We start from the raw sequence: 18,247 nt of genomic DNA, 5'->3' as shown, positions 1-18,247 counted from the left end.
TTTCTATTTTTTCATTAGCTTTCAGCTTTCATACACCTTCTTGTCTGATGATAATTCCTGAAGATGAACGTTTGGATAAGTTACCAAGAGATACTGCCGAGTTTCAGCTTAATTAATCCAGGCGAGGTATGTTAAGTGTACATACATCCAGCTCTGCACCCACGTAAACACGATGAAACCGAACTTAACGTCGGTACAAAACTTGATAAGAATCTCGTTAGAGTCCCGGAGTGTAATTAACGTCTGCAGGTTGACCGAAGCCGATGGCGCAGAGCTTTATGCAAAGCTTCCTTGCGATGTGGTTGGAAGTGAGCAACTGTAGAACACATCGGAGGCCGCCATTTCCCACATTCGGAATTCATTTTGGGGCAAAAAGTTCGCGCTGCTTTCGTCGCGTATGAAAACGGAGCTTAAATGTAATCTGAATTTGTAATAGACCGAATGATTACATTTAGACGGATTGCGGCACATGAACCTTATATTCCTGCACTCCACTGTCCGCTGAGTGATTTATACATAAAGTTGTTTTTGCAACTCGCACGAGTCGGCGGAGTCAAAGAAATATCAAACATTTCTCAACAGGCGCGATTTATAACAAGACATGTGCTGCGTACATTCAGGAAAAGAAAAAGAAAGCTAAATATATATGTATAAATATAAACGAATAAATCAGGAAGAAAAACAAGGACTTTGGCATATCCTTGCTCACGTACAACCTGTCCTGCACTTTTTATTCCTACCAAGCGTACGGCAATTAAACGTTTAATTACCTTGCAATTTGCAGTCGTGAAAATTTCACGGAATGCACGGTTGTCGTAGCAGTCAAATGATCATAAACGCGAAAACTTCAGGGGAGTGCGATGTTTGATTTCGACGTTGACGTAAATATCTCCAAATATCAAAGTCCACGTATCTCAAAAGCGAAAGAAGGCTTGACAGCCCCATTCTATACACAATTCTGAAGAAAAACACTCCAACGCTTTTTCATTTGACGCAGGAATAAAGAAATGGTGTAGATTCTACAAACTTAGTATCAGATCCATTGAACTAAGAATTGCGATTTCGTAGAATCCATGCCATTTATTTATTACTGCGTCCAAGAAAAACGTATTGGAATGTTTTTGTTCAGAATTGCACATAGAATGGGACTGTTGGGCCCTTTTTCGCTTTTGAGATACGTGGACTTCGATATTTTGAGATACATGCGCCAGGGACACTCGCTTGATTTCCACCGCAGTGATCGACGTGAAATTTCAGATCCTTCGAATAGACCTCCTCCTCGATAGACCTCTGTAACGATTTTCCGAACACTCGAAGTCTCGAAGGGTCGGTGGATGGATCGAGGATGCAAAATCGAGTTTCGGTTCGGTTCGCCTCGGCATCTGCACGCTGTTCGCGGTGGTATAACACGGCTTCGTATAAGTATTATTTTGTTGCGTTTAAATGAGCTGTTGGTCGCGGCCGGTTAACGCGTCTAATAAACATGAAATATTACGACAATAAAAGAATCATCATATAATGCCGAAGTACCGAAGTCCCGGTGCTCCCGCACGAGAGTCAACCTCTCTCCGCGCCTTGGTGCCAGGCCGTTCTCCATCTCTCTCTGCCTTTCGTTTTTGCACTCATTCCCTCTCTTTCCCTCTCTCCTCTGTTCTCCGCAAGCTTTATCTCACGCGTTCTTCTCGTCGCTCAGGTATCCAGATTCGATTCGCTTCTCAACGTATCGTACTCGCTGTATAAGGAGCTTTTCGGGAATCGCGCGTGAAATTACGCTGTTCGCACCAATGCAGGTATAAACGAATTTTCGGATCAATAATCGTGGGAACGCGATTCAGCGCCGGTTCGTCTTGCGTAGGGGAAAAATCTTGATGGTCGATCTCATTAGTCGTCGTCGTTAGAACCCGCGTCGCGTATTGAAACGTCCAAAATACTCGACACTTCGACGCTCTTATTACCCGGGAGCGACGTTCGGCGTTATCGTTATCGTAAGTCACGATAAGAGAAACGTGGTGGCAGATTTATTCAAGCCAATAGTCGGACAAAAACGTCCGTTTGACATCGAAATTTAGAAAAATATCATCCACGCAGAAGGAGACTCCTCGTATTCGCGTAGAGAAGAAAAATATCAGATTTTACTCGAATTTTCTGGAAAAGAAGGACACGTTAAAGCTTGTGGCAAAAAATACCCATGTCACCTATATTTTTCACTATAAATTTACCAGATTTTATTCTCCACACAGTGATTTTCACTACTATTCACCTCTAGAGTAAATTCTGTATTTTACGAATTATATTTGACCAAAGACCCGATGCGTTCTTCTTTTACTCCAGCTTGCGTAAAATCTGCTCTTTAATTCTGTCCGTGAATCGTTCTATAAAAAATTTGCCTACTCACCTCTGATTTCGAGAGACCGTTGATGCGGAGGGGAGCCAAGAGGGCGAATTCCTCGTCGCCGCATGAGGAATCCTGAAACAAAAAGCACGCGAAACGTCAGTCGATTAAAATAATTTTCACGATTGTTCAGAAAGATTTCAATTGTAAAAATGAAACAGAATCAGTTCGATCCTACAAGTCAGATCGCGTTTTACACAAGTCACGAATTCGTTCCATTATAACTACGGAGTTGGCTGCCTCACCTAATTCGTGGATATTTCGGTGTTATTTTAAAGCTTCGCGGAGCTTACGTTCATGACTGCATATTCATGGCGAGGAAACAGCGTTTATCAACGACACAATGGCTCCGCTCAATGAGCAACAACGTCGTAAAGCTGCACGGTCCAACGCGCAGACTGCAACGCTTTGACAGAAGCCCCTCGCACCTATCCTAGCGATATGTGACATCCGGCATTGCGGCAGTCTGTAAACGCGTGCGATGCACCACTATTTTATCTTTAAAATTCAGTCGCAACTAGCTGCCCCGACTTTCCTCCTGGCAGCTAACAGCAGAACGGAAATGGTGCCAAAAGTTTTTGCACCGCGTAAAAACCGAGTGCCAAAATATGCCGAGTGGTCTTCTGTGACACTAGCGACGGGTTGTCTCGCAGTACATCGAACTATTCACGCACCAAAATTGGTGAAAATAAATAAATCGCTATTATCTTGCGATTCATGCAAAAATCTTGAGAATATACGTTTTTTTTTATTTTTATACGTATTCATTCGCGTACTGCAAAGCCTGTCGACACCTTTCCGATGTTTAACCCGTGTCTTTTTTCCCTCGTCTGCAGTCTATGTATACACATATATGTGTATATTTGTGATATATTTATAAACTGGCTAGCACTTTTGAAGTGTAAAGTGAGCGCGTTGTGTATACGGAACGAAAACAGATATGGAGTACAGAAGAGAGGAGTGAAAAATAGGACTATCCTACCCAGTGGCGTCGGAAGATGAGCGTCGGCCATTCCGCGGCCGTCGGGACGCCTCGGAGCGTCGATGCAAGATCCGTCGCTGGAAGAGCGTGGATATTTCGATCCGCAGCGCACATACCGAGTCCACGAATCGTACCGAATCAAAAAATCCGTCAGTCTGAGACGGAGTCGTGACCAAGACTGGTCATTCCTGGGTCGAGGAAGGCAACGCGACGGATCGTCATGGGATGAAAAACCCGACAAATGGCGGAAGAGAGGCAGAAGCGAGTGTAGAGAAAAAAAAGATCAGAAAAAGAAAACAAAAAAGAAAGAAAAAAAAAAAGCAATAAAAGGGAAGAACGAAAGAATGGGACACGCCGTTAAAGCGACCTTGGAACTCTATTAGCACCCTACTTAAGTGCGTCCAGTGCCGACCGGTACATGGGGGAAAAAAAATTGGAGTATTGACGGAAGACGAGAGGCCCATTTGCCGGCCTTGGAGAGGAGAGAGCCGGCCGAATCGAGGGCTCGCCATCCCTTTGTCGAGAAATTGGACCCGGCACCCTTTCCTCACAGCCAGACCGCGAAGAACCTTGTTTCCGGAAACCGGCGGATGGTTCACGACGTTTTCTTGCACCAAGTGCAGGGCATCTGCCGATATTTATAGCCTGATTTCGAGAAAACCGTCTCGTGAAAAGAGAACGAGGGAGAGAGAGGGAGAGGAAAATAGCGTAGCTTGAGAGCTTGCGGCAGAATGTTGTCAAATTAATTTATGCCCAGTTAAATGGTAGTGTATACGGTACCCTAAATGTCAACTGCAAGTTACAGAAGTGACGAATAGCTTCTCAAACACGCTTTCTTGCTCGCCTCGCGTTACATTTGGATTTTAAAAGCCACACTTCTCGTTTCCGAGATCCTTAAATCGTGATTTCAGTCCCGGAATATAAATTTGGGAATCGTAATTTGGGCGAATAGTTGAAGAGGGACGAAAATCGAAGAGAATATCCTTTTCAAGGCTTGAATTTAAGAGCTAGAAGATTTTTCTATCCGCACAAAATGGACCTACACACAATTTTCTTCACGATCCTGGGACGTGTTCAAAAGAGCATTTGCTTTTCGGCGTAGGGTTGAAAATACTCCCTTAAATATATCGTCAACCTATTTCGAGCGATCTAAATTAGTTTTCGAGCGATTTTCCCACCCGATACAAATCTAAACAGCTACGGGAGACGCGTCGATGTCCGTGAATAAATTTATAGGCTAGACGATCGAAGTTCAGCGGGGTGTTTTTTGGTGGGTTTGCTAATTGGCCAATCAGCGTTTCTTTCACCCCTGGGTTAAGTCTTTAGTGTAAACATAAATAAATTCAACGATGCAGCGGGCAATTAACATAAGAGTTCGAGGGCAACCCAGCTGGAGATGTAAAAACAGCCGGCCAAAGATTTATAAATACGATTGTAGAGTCAATTACATCAAAGCAGCACATATAAGAAAAAGCAGATTACGATATTTTTCAAACGGCATGATAACAAATAGCGAGAACATCAAAACGACGTGGTTCATCTTCTTTAGGGTCCCTTCTGTCTCCCCTGTTGCAAATTAAAAAAAAAAAAAAAAAAAAAAGAAAAGGCGACGGTTTCGAGCCGCGGGGGTAAATTTTTCTCTGGGACAAACACGGGAGGCGATCAAGCTCCTTCGGTTCGCACGAGTAAGCCGCCGCTAGTGTTGGCTGGCAAATGGGAATTCGCTGATATCACGGCACCGTGAGCTTGATGGGGGCCCGACCGGTTGATAAGGGTTGTTACTCGGCCATACGTGCAGGGCTGCGGCTGGAAACGAGTCCGACATCGTAGCTCGTCCGTCTTCGCCGCGTCTCGGCCTCTCCCCTCATCCAGAAAAGCAATCATCCTTCCGCGTGACGTCATAAATCGAAAGCCATAACGGCGATGCCGCGACGTTAGGTGGCGCCTGGCATCCCTTTGCCCTTTGCCCGGAACCCCTAAACCCAGCCGAAACCCAGCCAAGAGTAATTTCACCTCGCGGCGCTTGTCGCGGGTGAAAGATTTTCCGAACTTTCTTACGAAGGGTAAAACTCGCGCACCGTTCCACCGGTAACTTATTACACTGAATAAAAGATGAAATATATTAAATCAAAAAAGAGAAGGAGAACGAGTATAACAATAACTTGAGAGAGGAAAGAACTCTCGTCTGGCACCTGCAGGTTCGGTTGTATAAAAAAATTTATTCATTCGTTCTAATGAATGAGTAAACGTATAAAATCGTGAAAGCTGATGAGCTTGCGCTAATATTTCCTACAGCGGCTCTTCGCGCGTGGCAGGGTCGAAAACTTCCTTCAATAATTGGCACATCGATCAGGCACTAAAACCGAGAGACGGTAGCGGGAAAAAAGGGTGTTTGCTCGTTTGGGATCGCTCGGAGGGCGGAAGAAGCCCTGAGTCGGGTGGCCGGAAAAAGAGGGAGGGGTCGGAAAAGTAATCGGTAGCATTCGAGGCACGCCCGTGGGGATTTACCCGCGTACCTACGTTCTTGCTCTGTAATATACGACTTCCGTACGCTGATGGAATATTTGAAAAATCCTCAGTCAAGCCGGCGATAAAACTATACAAGGAGCGTCCCTTTCTCTCGACAGCTACGATCGGTATGGTAACATTTGTACGTCCACCTCAATTCCCGACGGCTCGGTCCACTTCGTTACGGATCCTGGACCCGGGCCACTTATATTCTCGTACAATACTGCCGCGCACTTCTTCGCTCCAGGCTCCAGCATCGCGCCGAGATAAAGGACCAGACGCCTCGATCTTATCCCTTCGGATGGCATGTGCCTGGCAAATTTACAATACCGCTCTGTTCACCCTCGGCCGTGTTACCACGTATACGAATATCTGTATCAAGCGATCTCCTTCACTGTTACGGGGCAGCCAGGCCTAGTTCTCAGTGATAAATTCATAGACCAGGCCCTTGCCCAGGGATTTTCTCTATCTTTCAACTTTTGATGGATAATTCATGGCTTTATTTTTCAAATCTGTAGGGTAGGGAAACGGTAGGTATCTTCGTGGAAATCGAGCTTTAGGTCGTAATGGTGAAAACAAAAACCATGCCAATTCACGAGACTCGTCAAATTCTACATCGGTTCACGTTGTTAATCTAGTTTCCATATCTTTCCAACATCGTCACGCGGTCCGGGATATCTAGCGACGAATCGGAGTTTCTTTTACGAAGCGATCGGTGTTCGGAAACGTTGAGTAATCGCGCGGCGTTGGAAATGAGCGTTATCCCGAGGTGAGTATACGTAGGCTCGTTATCGAAAAAAGCTGGAATATTATCTGCGGGGCGCAAAGTGCCTCGGCAACCGGGGAATGTTGGCAGGCATGTAATATTCACGAGCACTATAGCACTGAGTCCCGAAGCCGGAGGGCTGAGCACCGTCTGGATGGAATGTACGAGGCACTTTGGCCCCGCGTGCGAAGAGCGATCTCGAAGCGAACTCCGAGGTCCGTAGAAACCCGCCATCTCGGACCACCGAGGAGTGCGAGATAATCCGAGTGGAAGAGGATGAAATCTGAGTTACGTCCCACTGCAGCCTGTGCATAAGGATGGGGAGAATATTTTCCTCGTCCTGAATTCAGCTGCTCATTTTAAGGTCCTCCGCAGTCCGCGTAATCTTTCAAGCCATTCTCGTTATCCTCGGAACCAAGACGGAGTGAAAATATCTTTTATCTTTTCTCCCAGTTGTCTTCGTTCGTATTTTTTTTTCCTTCTTCTTCTTCTTCTTCTTCGTTTCAAGCCGGAAACGTCACGCCGTATAAATTCTAGGGCTCAGCCCTCGCAGGGCGAGAGACGTAAACCGTGTTTCTGGGGTTAGTTTTGGTTGCTACGCCTAAGCCTCGACACGTGAACACAATTATTTTTCTCTCGGTATAAGGTATGGACTTAGCTCGAGTCGGGGAACCAAATGCTGGGCGTGTACGGTATATTACATATTCTAGAGTCTTAGAAGCCCTTATCCTAGAAAAATGGAGGCAAAGAGAAGAGAGAGGAGCTTTTTTCCGGCTGACGTGTTAAGCTGCTGCTGTGTGAGTAAATGTAGTCTGCACACATGAGTTTGTATCTGCAGGACGCTCCAGGACGAGGAGGTAGAAGACGTATAAGGTGGAGGATACATAAGAAGAAGAAGAAGAAGAAGAGCGGGAAAGACGCGAGTCGTAAAACGCTGTACCTACTCCCCAAAGAAAATACGAATTAAAGCAACGCGGACGACGCGAAGGGGCGACGGGAAGCAGGAAACTTTCGTATATAATCAAAGCCGGAGGGAAACTCCGAAGCTCGCTTGCCTCGCTGTCTTTCTCCCGGTACCTATGTATAAAAGTAGCTTCAGGGTATTCGCCGATATAGGTACATAAGCACCTACGTCGAGCAGCTTTAACGCATAGACCGTTCCGGATCTAGCGAAAGACGGAAAGGAAAAAAAAGAGATGAAATAATAAAATGGAATGAAAGTAAAGAATCTGCCGAGTGAGCAATGCGTGAAATTGATCCGGCGATTCGCCGACGTGGCCTGTATTAACGATAACGCGTTCTTGTCTCTGTAACAGAGCTTGACGATGATGACGCCGATGACGATATAAAATCGAGAGAGCCCGGGGCCGGAAATTCGATCAATCGGAGTGCGGCGGGCGAGAATTGTAATCAGCTGGAGAGAGCGTTAAATTGACCAAACACGAAGCAGACATTCCTGCAGGATCCGTGGCTGGTGTACACCTAGCAATAAAACGTAGTCCAGGGTGTACGGTAAACAACAGCCGTGACCAAATCCCCCTGATTGAGGACGCGGTAAAAGCAGAGGCAGGGGTTGCGAGGGGGAGCGAGGGAGGAGCTGCGGAAATGGCACTCATCCCGGCAGAAACCCGTTGCGTAAATGCGGGCGAGGTACACGCCGCCGTTTCGGGGGTAGATAACTCATCGAACCCTCCCCGGGGGTGGGTACGGGGGATGCGAAATGCGGTTTCCAACCCTTTCGCGAGGGGTGAAGAAGCCGAATAGTTATAGTGCGAGGCCCCTCCCAAACGCGACAATATAACTTTGGACCGTAGCGGGCGCCGTAAAGCCTCTGTATTTAATTTACTGAATAATTGGAATCAAGCTGCCTCATTTGTGTGCGGGCCACCCCCGTTCTCTTCTCTTTCCGCCTCTCTGCCCGGCAGCCACGGATCCTGCGGGAGCCTGATGAGGAGATTTGTGCGCGGCCGTAAAACCCACCCCCTTTCCACCCCGCCGCGGGAACGGGCTTCTCCTCTGGAGCCCGGGGGTGAATAAAGATGGCCAGATAATGGAACGCTTGCGACGGGTCGCGAGGCGCGGGGGCGGCAGTCGCTGGATTAAATAAGCCGCAAGGGCTTCCAGAGTCGCCATGCGCTTCGTCCCCGTAACGGTGCCTCGACACGCTGCAGCCTCGCCTCGCCTCGCCGTGAGCGGCGTACGTGACGCGAGCTTTCGGCCGGCTACGTCATCGGCGCAGAATTGTGTGCGCACTCCGAGCCGCCAATCAGGGGACTCCTGTAACGCGGCGCATCGCCTGCGCAGGCGCAAAACCTGTTCCGTAGGATCGATGGCCGCGATCACCGACTGCTCAGCGTGAGAGAGAGAGAGCGAGATAGAGGGGGGAGAGAGATGCTGAGGAGCGGATTGCGAGCGGATTGGATGTGCCGAGATGGCCACGCTTTTCTCTCGCGATTCGGATCCCACGATTTTCACGCTGACGGCGGAAATTTATAAGTTATTAGAAATTATCGATCGCGAAGACATTGGCGTCACGATTCGGGTAATGGATAATTGATTATCTGATAGAATATAGTAATCTTTTCCGAAATTTTAAAATAGCTAAATATATATTAAGGTAGTATTTTTAACCGTAACATTGAATTATGGATTGAGACAAGGAATTTTTGAAAGTTCGCGGAAATCTGCAGCAGACTCGAGAGGTCGAAAAACTGCGGGCAGAAATTAAAACCAATGAAATTCCGAGTATTCTATTTACTGTACATGTTCACGTAACGGAAATATTGCGATTGCTTGTCGGAAGTAAGATCGACGATCGCTTGTGAGCTTCTATAAGCTCAATACTAACTCAAGACTGCCTCTATTTGCGTTGACTCTACTGTGTTCAGCCTTCTATGGATGTGGATGAAATAATTCGAAATGCCATTTGCCTTGTTAAAAACTAAATTAAACTGAAGGCGACATTCAAAGCGATTGAAGTAAATTGGCAGTTTAGTAAGACGCGTTGTGGTAAGCTGTAGCTTATATGCGATCACGTATGACATGAATGCTTGCGTCACTACAGGCATGACTGAGTTCTCTTTCAAAATTGTCGTTATATGAAAACTGTATCGCAAAATTGAATTCCAAACGATCGCCTTGCTCTATTTTCATTCTAAAATCTTTGGTATTTTCAGAGAAAAAGCATAGTGCAAAGATAGGGTAGAATGCCTGGCTGCCTGGCCGCTTGGAGAAAAGAAGCTTGGGTGGTCCCGATTTGAACGCAGGCGCGGGGAAGTCCCGGTCGAACATCCACCACACTCTCAAACACCTCATAGGTACAGTATATGCTGTATTCAGGGATTCAGAGCGAGCAGTAACTCCCACCCTGCACACCGGTGAACGAGGCCTCAGTGTGTAGAGCTTCGGGTTCAAGGGATACTGCGAAACACACCACCGTGAAGCTTGGCATGCAGGCATTGCAGCGAAAAGAAGAAGAAGAAGAAGAAGAAAAGGAAGCGAGATGCGTACGTTCGCTTGGCTACAAATTAACCTCGCGACTCACCAGCGGATTCCCCCCTTGCCACTCCCTTCCTCTTCCTTTTCCTCCTCCCTTTCCCTTCACCCTTCCGCAATAGCAGCTTAACCAGTCAGGCGAATGCCTGATAACGCTGCATTCAGCCCGCGGCGCTCTCCTTCCTTCCCTTCCCTTTCCTTCCCTTTTCTGCAGCCCATCCCGTAATTACTCGCGGGCCCTCGTTGCTCCCTCATGGCGTGGATAATGCCTGTACTGGGCGGACGACGAGGCGCCCGGGGGTAATGAAGTTACCTCTGCGTGATCCACGCGATTTTCATGTTCGCGGTGTATTTGCAGGGTACTCGATCGCACGCTACGTGCCAAATTTCCAGCCATTCACGCTCGGTAATCGGTGCGAAAAGCAGAAGGTGGGATGAGAAATGGCAGGATTATTACAGCTTGTGGAACATATTCAGCTTGAAAATATTCAGAGAGATAATGGGGAAGAGAATTTGGAGGTGAAAAATAATTGCTTCATATATTTCAGACCTTGTTTCTTGCTTTTCAAATTTCTTCTTCATTTTTAGCATCACTTAGTTAATTCCATCTCATAATTCGATTCGCTTGGAAATTAGCAACGTAAATATTCATACCAACTTCATTACAGGATTAAATAATTACTACAGAGGGTTTGTAAAATTATTCGATCCAAACGATTTAACGTCTAGTGATATTGAAAATCTGTTTTCCTTGCACCCATTTTATAATCAAATATATTCACGATCAACGCGATAAAATATAAATGCGTTAGGGAATTGTTGAAGTTTTCAAGTAACATTATGGATTGAAGTGCATTTCAAGGCTTGTCAATAATATTAATTTACGGTTTTTGAAAAATTGCAACAAGGTGACGAAAAACAAATTTTAGGAATTGTTGGAGGCGTTGGGAACCCGAGAAGCGAAAACCTCGTAGGATCGATATCGGGATACAGCGCGCTGCAGCATCCCAGGAGATGATGCAGCTGTATCCCAGTACCCTTTGCCCCAGGGAGTCGTTCCGACTCCCTACCTTACCGCCAGAATACGCCTTACTGACGCTAGGTAACCTCGAGGCGACGGGTATAGCAAGCAGGTTTTTTCCCTTAACGAGAACTGGTAAGCCAGGATCATTGTGTCGGTCGAACATTTATCCTTTTGACTAAAAACCCTCGAACAGAGATTAACAACGGCGGACAAACTGATCCCTCTAAGGAAACGAAAGTTTTTTCACCAGTAGAAACAAAAAAACGACTAGTTTTCCAGACGACTTGAAACTAGAAAAAAAAAAATTCATAAATCATCCGACAACTGTGATTACAGGCAAAAATACGACCAAGGGTATCCCGGTTGTGACGAAGGTAAGAGTGTGATATTATCGTCCGAGTTTTAAGGTGTATGCCGAACATTTGTTACCGCAAAGATTTACGAACATAATAAAGGGTGTAAATTGGAACAATAAAGATCGTTCACGCGTGATGAATGTTGGCGAACGCGTGTCCGTCCCACGTGCTTATCAAAGAAATCACGGACGTAGGTGTCTCACTGCTCCGTTCATACAGTCGAAGCACCGGCAATGCAGCGTTCTACATTCTCATTTGCACAGTGGAAATATCCCTGGTGGGTAAGACCGGCTGCGTGTCGAAGCGGTTGAACGCGTGGGGCGATATTTAATTGCGAATGATTTATAAATCACGATAATTTATCACTTTAATGAGGGGAAATAACGGTGATAATGACGAATGAAAGAAAGACGAGAAGCGGTAGTTATAGACATGATGAGACTAATGACGAAGTCCGATTACCCGCCATTAACGACGTGATATAATAGCAAGAGAAAATTCATGTTATGTAAATTAATCAACTGCTTAACTAATGTGTCTGCCGGAGTCAAAACTCCTAGTACCAATAGTTACACAACGGCGCGTGGCGTTCTTCGTTATTCCGATGGAAAAAAAAAAAGAAAAAAATTCTCGATCGGAGATGCCGAGTAATCAGAATCGCGAATTGCCGAAAGCGGAATGGAAAATTCGAGGAGATTGAACAAGTTTCAGTGAATACGAGAGAACGGCGATGAAGGGGAAAAAATTCAGCTTTAACGGATCGATCCTCGAGATTTCCCCGCAGCATCCCTTCGGCGTCACGGGTGGGGAAAAACGACGCAAGCTCGAATCTTGCGCACGCAATGTTACAGAATGATGGCCGCCGCGGTGCGTCTCGAGCTTTCAAAGCCGAAGAAGGGAAATTGTATGGGAGCCAAGGAGGGATAAGCGGCGGAGAGGCTTGGGACTTCATTGGCAGGAACCCCATGGGGCGAGGCGTTGCTACGTGCACCGGAGGTCGCAGCGGCCATCATGGATTCCAGTATGGCCGCCGAGGTAGTTGCTGCCAGCTGAAACCGCGCTGTGGAATATCAGTGTGTGGGCGAGGCGCGTGTGTGAGCTATGAGCAGGCCACACCGAGAAACGGGATAAGCAACCCGTTTCGGGTCTCGCGCCTGCAGCGATGGAGGGAATAAGGAAGACGGCGAGTAAGGAAGGAAGGAAGGAAGGAAGGAAGGAAGGAAGGTTTGTTTAGGGAACCGAGCGAGACGAACTGCGTTAATAAGGAGCTCATATTTGACGAGCTAGTTAAACTGTTGGTCCATAAAAGTTAAGATTATAAATAAATAAGTTTTTTAGTGGAATATAATAGCCGGGCAATTCATCAATCCAACACTTGACTTATCCTATACCTATTTAAGGTTGTAAAGCAACAAATATTAGCACAGCGTCGTTAAACAAACACTAAATTACCTTCTCCCTCAGAGCCGCACAGACTCTTTATAGACAGGTACCTACCATGCGGAATGATCGTTAATCTCGTGTCCAAGCTAGAAAGTACCAACGCACATATTTCTTGCAAAAATTTATTCCTCTCGCAATCAATGACGAGGAGATTTAAATTTGAAATTTACAAAATTTACGACAGTCAAATTGCGGATACTCCTTTGGCAAATTGTTCAACATTGTTTGGAACAAGCTCGATTATCATTCTAAACAATTCGAGAATTATTTCAAATGCATTTTTTCAAATGGTCAATCTAGCGAGTTGATGCATTTACTATTCGTAATCGCATAAGAACGAATTAATGCCGCTCTCGTTTCGTAATCTTTACATTAGAGGGTAATTAGTAACCATACTAACTTACGGAGGGAATAAACGGGACCATTATCATCACAGCAGGGTGTATTATAGTTGAAATAAAAATAAAGCCTGTCAACTTGTCACTCTCTTGTTATTTAGCGTAAGGTGACTCAAGTTCAAGCTGCCCCCCGAAAAGAATAAATTATAACCTTTCCCCCGATCTGAAATAATGGCCACTATAACAACCGGATAAAGTTTTACTGCGGCGACCCGCACGATTATAATAAATCTTCATTTTTTTTTGAAGAATAAGAAGACAAAAGAGTGCCTAAAATATACGATTTTGGAAATCGGAATCAACGACAGCCATAAAATCAGACAAAAATGTGAAATTCTCGCGTGCGAATTGCGTAGCTGGTACAATAATAACAGAAAGAAAACAACAGTCGAAATAATGGTCAGTTAGATTGTCTTCCTTTTCGTGGACATTAAATTGTATCGGATACAAGCAGAAGATATCTAAACAGCTAATCACATATTCATCAATAGCGTATTACTCACATTTGTCCAGTAGCAAAGATCGGTGCAAAACACGGCATAGATTCTCCACCTTCAAGCTGCACCGCTCAGAAAACTCTGGAGCACCTCAGCTAATCTCGTACGACTCGTCTAATGGCTAGAATATGCTCACAACACAGCTCACACCGATCGCATTGAAACACCATTACAGCAGAAGAAATACGGATTTGTTGGAAATGCTCTCGCAAAAGTGAAAATAGACGCGACTCGTGGGCGCCGGAGAAGTGAGTAGTACAAACTCGGGTGAGGTCGGACAAGCGGGGCGACGGCGAGGCGTCTTTGTTTACCTCGACACGCCAGTTTCGATTCGCAACCTTAACCGGGCGAATGACGTAAACGACACAACAAGTATCGATTCGAGGAAATTATCTGCGAGTCCGACCCTAACAGTCGCTACTACTTATCCCTCGGTGAGTAGAAGCGGACTGGCGACGCCGGCGTCGCATCGAAACGGATGTTTTCCCTGTTTACCTTGCGGGAGGTGATTTTCCGAGAGTTTTGATACGGTTCGGAGTGATTTATTAATTTTTAGTGAGGTGAATTGTTACCGGCGAAATTCTTCAACGATCGGCGACGCCCAGGGATCGAAACACGTGAGTATAACAGTGACCTTTTTCTCTCTCTCTCTCTCTCTCTCTCTCTCGTTCTCTGCATACTTGGGTTCGAATAAACGGTAGGTCTGAATTCCTTCCATTGAAGAAAATATCGGCCATACAACCAACCGGCCGGTATACGTCGAAGCGACGGAGGGGCAATAATAATTCGCCGGCAATAAAGTCGCGTGAAGGCATTTTTACAGCTACGGTTTCATTACTATCATGTTTGTTATTATGGGATTGAAACGCCTCATAAATCTCTGTGTCCACGTGGCCGCGAGGCTCTGTATACTTTTACCGAGCCCTGCCTCCTCCACCTTATTGCCGATATTACAGTCTCTGGTACGAAGGAGATGCCACCCTTCGTACGTTTGCAGTCCAACTTTTTTCTACAAACACAAGCTTTGCGATCCTGAACGTGTGTTTTTTCTGTCCATTGTCAATAATCCGTTGCTTGAAAAATGTTCTAAATTAATTTTTGAACTTAACTCATCTTATTTATCATTTTTGATTCTAGACGTTTTTTTTTTTAAATTTAATTCAATGCACGAATGTTGACAGCGGTTAAATTTACCCGCAATTTCGGGCAAATTTGCTTTCGAAATGGAGCTGCAGTAATTTAGACTGCGTGTACTTTACTCTTAACCCTTGATTAAATTTATGCCCGTCACGTTGCGTAGTAAACCGCTAGGCCTACTCAACCGACATCGAAGGTGAGCCAACCATGTTTATTGAGCTTTTACTCTCCGCGAACTTGCGTTACTTTTAAAAGTGAATTTATGTCGCGCCACTCCAAAACCTGTTACTTTTAAACTGAACATCATACGAAACACCAAATCTCTACGTTTTTATAGTGCGCAATCACGTTTAAAACAAATCCTGAAAAATCTTGGTATATTGAGAATTCACAAATATCGTAAGGTGCTAATCTGGTCATGGAATTACTGTCGCTGAAATGAATTTAATTCTTTTTCTCTCTTTCGCTGAGGCACGTAAAACAGATTTGAAACCAATTTTAATTCAGCTCGTTGATAAAAACCGGAAATTCGTACGATCGTCCGTACGTGAAACAAATACTTTAAGCACCGTTATCAACAGCCTATTCTGCCTCTAATTTACCCACCGTGTTTCCAATTTTTATTTTCCAACTGAAAGCAGCAATCATTTATACTCGCAGTGGCTTGACATCGTGATTGAATACATGGCTTGGCTAATTGTAAACAAGTTTCTTGGCGGTACAACCTGCTCATTGCTTTGTATTATACGACGCGCAGTAATTTCCAGCTCGCTTATTTAATGCTAGACTGCAAAAACGTGAGCATTCCTTTTTTTTTTATTTGTATGTAAATTGCATTCCAGTAGATCAAAACTAGCGAAATCATAGATAACATAATTGAATGTAAATGAGACCTTGTGAATACATTTGTTTTTTCAACCACAACGTAATTTTATACATAGTTTTGTATAAGTAATCGGTATGCACGGATTTGAATGAGTTAAAATCAACGTTGGAAGGTTATCCCGGAATCAAATACCATAAGTTGTTACAAAAATGGTGATTAACAAAACACGTTCGCGGTTGATTTTGAAAATTTTGTATAAGACATTCGTCACGCGCGTACGCGCAGGTGTTTACGTGTAAAACAATTACCTGCAGGGAGCTTTATGGAGTTTAACAAGCAAGCGCCATGACATCCCTCGTAATTGCAATTATATTAAATCATCATCCGTGATTACGCAGCTGCTGGTAGAATTGCAGCGCTACGTTACCTCAAAAAAACCACAATATTTTTATCCCGTTCGTACGGACGAGAAACAAAAATCTAGTCGTTAATTTTACGACGAAGATGCAGTTGTGCTACAAATTGTGTACAGATGTTAATTACCGCCGAGATTGATGATACGTGGTGAAATAATATTTAAACGCAGCGCGCAGCGTAAATGCATTCATGTACGTTATACATGTGCGAGATGAAAACGTTGTGTGAGAAACAGGAACTTGAATGAAAATGATTTATATTCACGACGCTCCGCGGCAAACAATGCTTCGGTAGTAAACTTTCATCCCATTTAATTCTACAATTTAATTTTCTGTTATACGCAAAGTGGATTAACACACTGCCCGCATTTAATTCTCCGCGAGCTATGTCACGTGAAATTGCATGTCTCGAAATTCATACCGTGGGATAGACAGTTTTCATCAACGAATAATTTCTCCTCGGCTAATATTATTCTGCATACCTTTCCGTATTCGCGTCTTGATGGTTAAAAAATTTCCGAGCGAGTTACAAAGTTGCGCAGACAATATCACCAAAGAACAATACGGCAGGCAGCACTTATCACTCGGAGATTCTAATTGGCAATTTATTTTTACCACCCGAACGCTGTGCGTTAATTACCGAGTCTCATGCCTGCATCCGTCTAATCGTCTTTTAAAATCAATTGCACAATCAGACTGACGCAGATAGCGTCCCAGATAATCTCTTTCAGCACCGACTGGCGCGTTCCGGACTTTTACGAGCACTGAGCACATGTGCTCGCGAAGATACCCGCGTACATCTTTGTTCGCACGAAAATTAATATTACACAGGTGGGCGCGTCGTCGACATCTTCGAAGCTTGCGCTACCCTTTATCAGTCAATGTTAGGTCAGGATAGGTTGTAAAAGCTCGCAACGACGCTCGACGAAATTGGAACGAGCTTACGCAAATCGTGTCATTTTCAAGGGTAGATATTTAACACGCCATGGTCATGTGGCGTAATACATTGTAATTTTAGTAACAAACAATGCTGAAATCGTACCTTTTTTGTCTTGGATGGATGCGTTGTGAGGAGCTGAGTTGTATCGATGAAATGTAAAAATAAAAAAAAAATATATGTATATATATGCAATAAATAAATAAACAAATATTGAACAATCGTCGAAACACTGGAGTTTAAACCACTGCAACTATAGATCACTGTCCGTGAAGAGGGTTTGGTGCGATTTACATTCACAGGTCGAAAGCACAGTCGAATATTTTCAAGCTTAGCTATACATATACGAAACCGATATTAAGTAAAAAGTACCGAGACAAATTACGGGGATATTAATCCTGATCAGCACGTGGCGACTGCCTTCCGCGTTGTAAATGACAGCTGGATGTGAAAAGCTTCGGGCTCCCGCGTTTCGTTCGGGGTTGCGGTGATCACTACTCCTGGTGGCTGATCGCGACCAGCAATGGCGGCGCGGGCAAAGAAGGCGCGATCGGAGGGGTCTTGGTCCGCGCGAAGCCGTCGTCAGAAACGGACAAGGGAGAGGACGACGGGCCCCGTGGAATCGCGGTAGCGGACCAACAGCGCACCAATCCTCCTTGATGAAACAAGCCTGATCATGGTAAGCAAGCGAGATAGGAACGCCGTGCGCACTGAGACCGCCGTCGCGACGCGCGCCCCGGCGCCGACCCCCCACCCCTTTCTGCCCCTCATTCCCCCTCCCTCCTCCAGCCCCTCGGAGAGCTTGGTTCCTCCTCCGAGTCTCCCTCCTCCTCGGTTTCGTTCCGACTGCGCCTCCTCCGTCGGCTTCTCGGCGTCCCAGAGATCGCTGCCCTCCTCGTCTTTCTCTAACACCGCGAGGGTTACTCGGGGGTGTCTTAGGACCGGGGTGTGGCTTTCCGTGGTGCCCGTGCCGAGGTTCACTCGGGGCTTCTCCTTTTTAGCGAGCCGTTTAGCCCGCCAGCCTTTGTTATTTTTTCTAATGGCCAATTGGATCGGGTTCCCGGCCCGTT

At 45.4% G+C, this 18,247-nt stretch overlaps 1 long non-coding RNA gene across 1 annotated transcript in view; it reads right to left on the bottom strand.

The window, feature by feature from the left end:
* LOC124180925 overlaps positions 1-17,665 on the bottom strand; it is a 31,678-nt gene extending 14,013 nt beyond the window's left edge. The window contains exons 1-2 of the long non-coding RNA XR_006870334.1: positions 17,283-17,665; positions 2,396-2,467 (exon numbers count right to left, since the gene is read on the bottom strand). This is a non-coding gene — a long non-coding RNA (uncharacterized LOC124180925). The remainder of the gene's footprint in view (positions 1-2,395; positions 2,468-17,282) is intronic.
* Positions 17,666-18,247: the final 582 nt, after the last annotated feature.

Source organism: Neodiprion fabricii, chromosome 1 (genome assembly GCF_021155785.1).
Source record: "Neodiprion fabricii isolate iyNeoFabr1 chromosome 1, iyNeoFabr1.1, whole genome shotgun sequence".
Taxonomy (NCBI): domain Eukaryota; kingdom Metazoa; phylum Arthropoda; class Insecta; order Hymenoptera; family Diprionidae; genus Neodiprion; species Neodiprion fabricii.
This window is presented reverse-complemented; position numbering and strand designations above follow the sequence as displayed.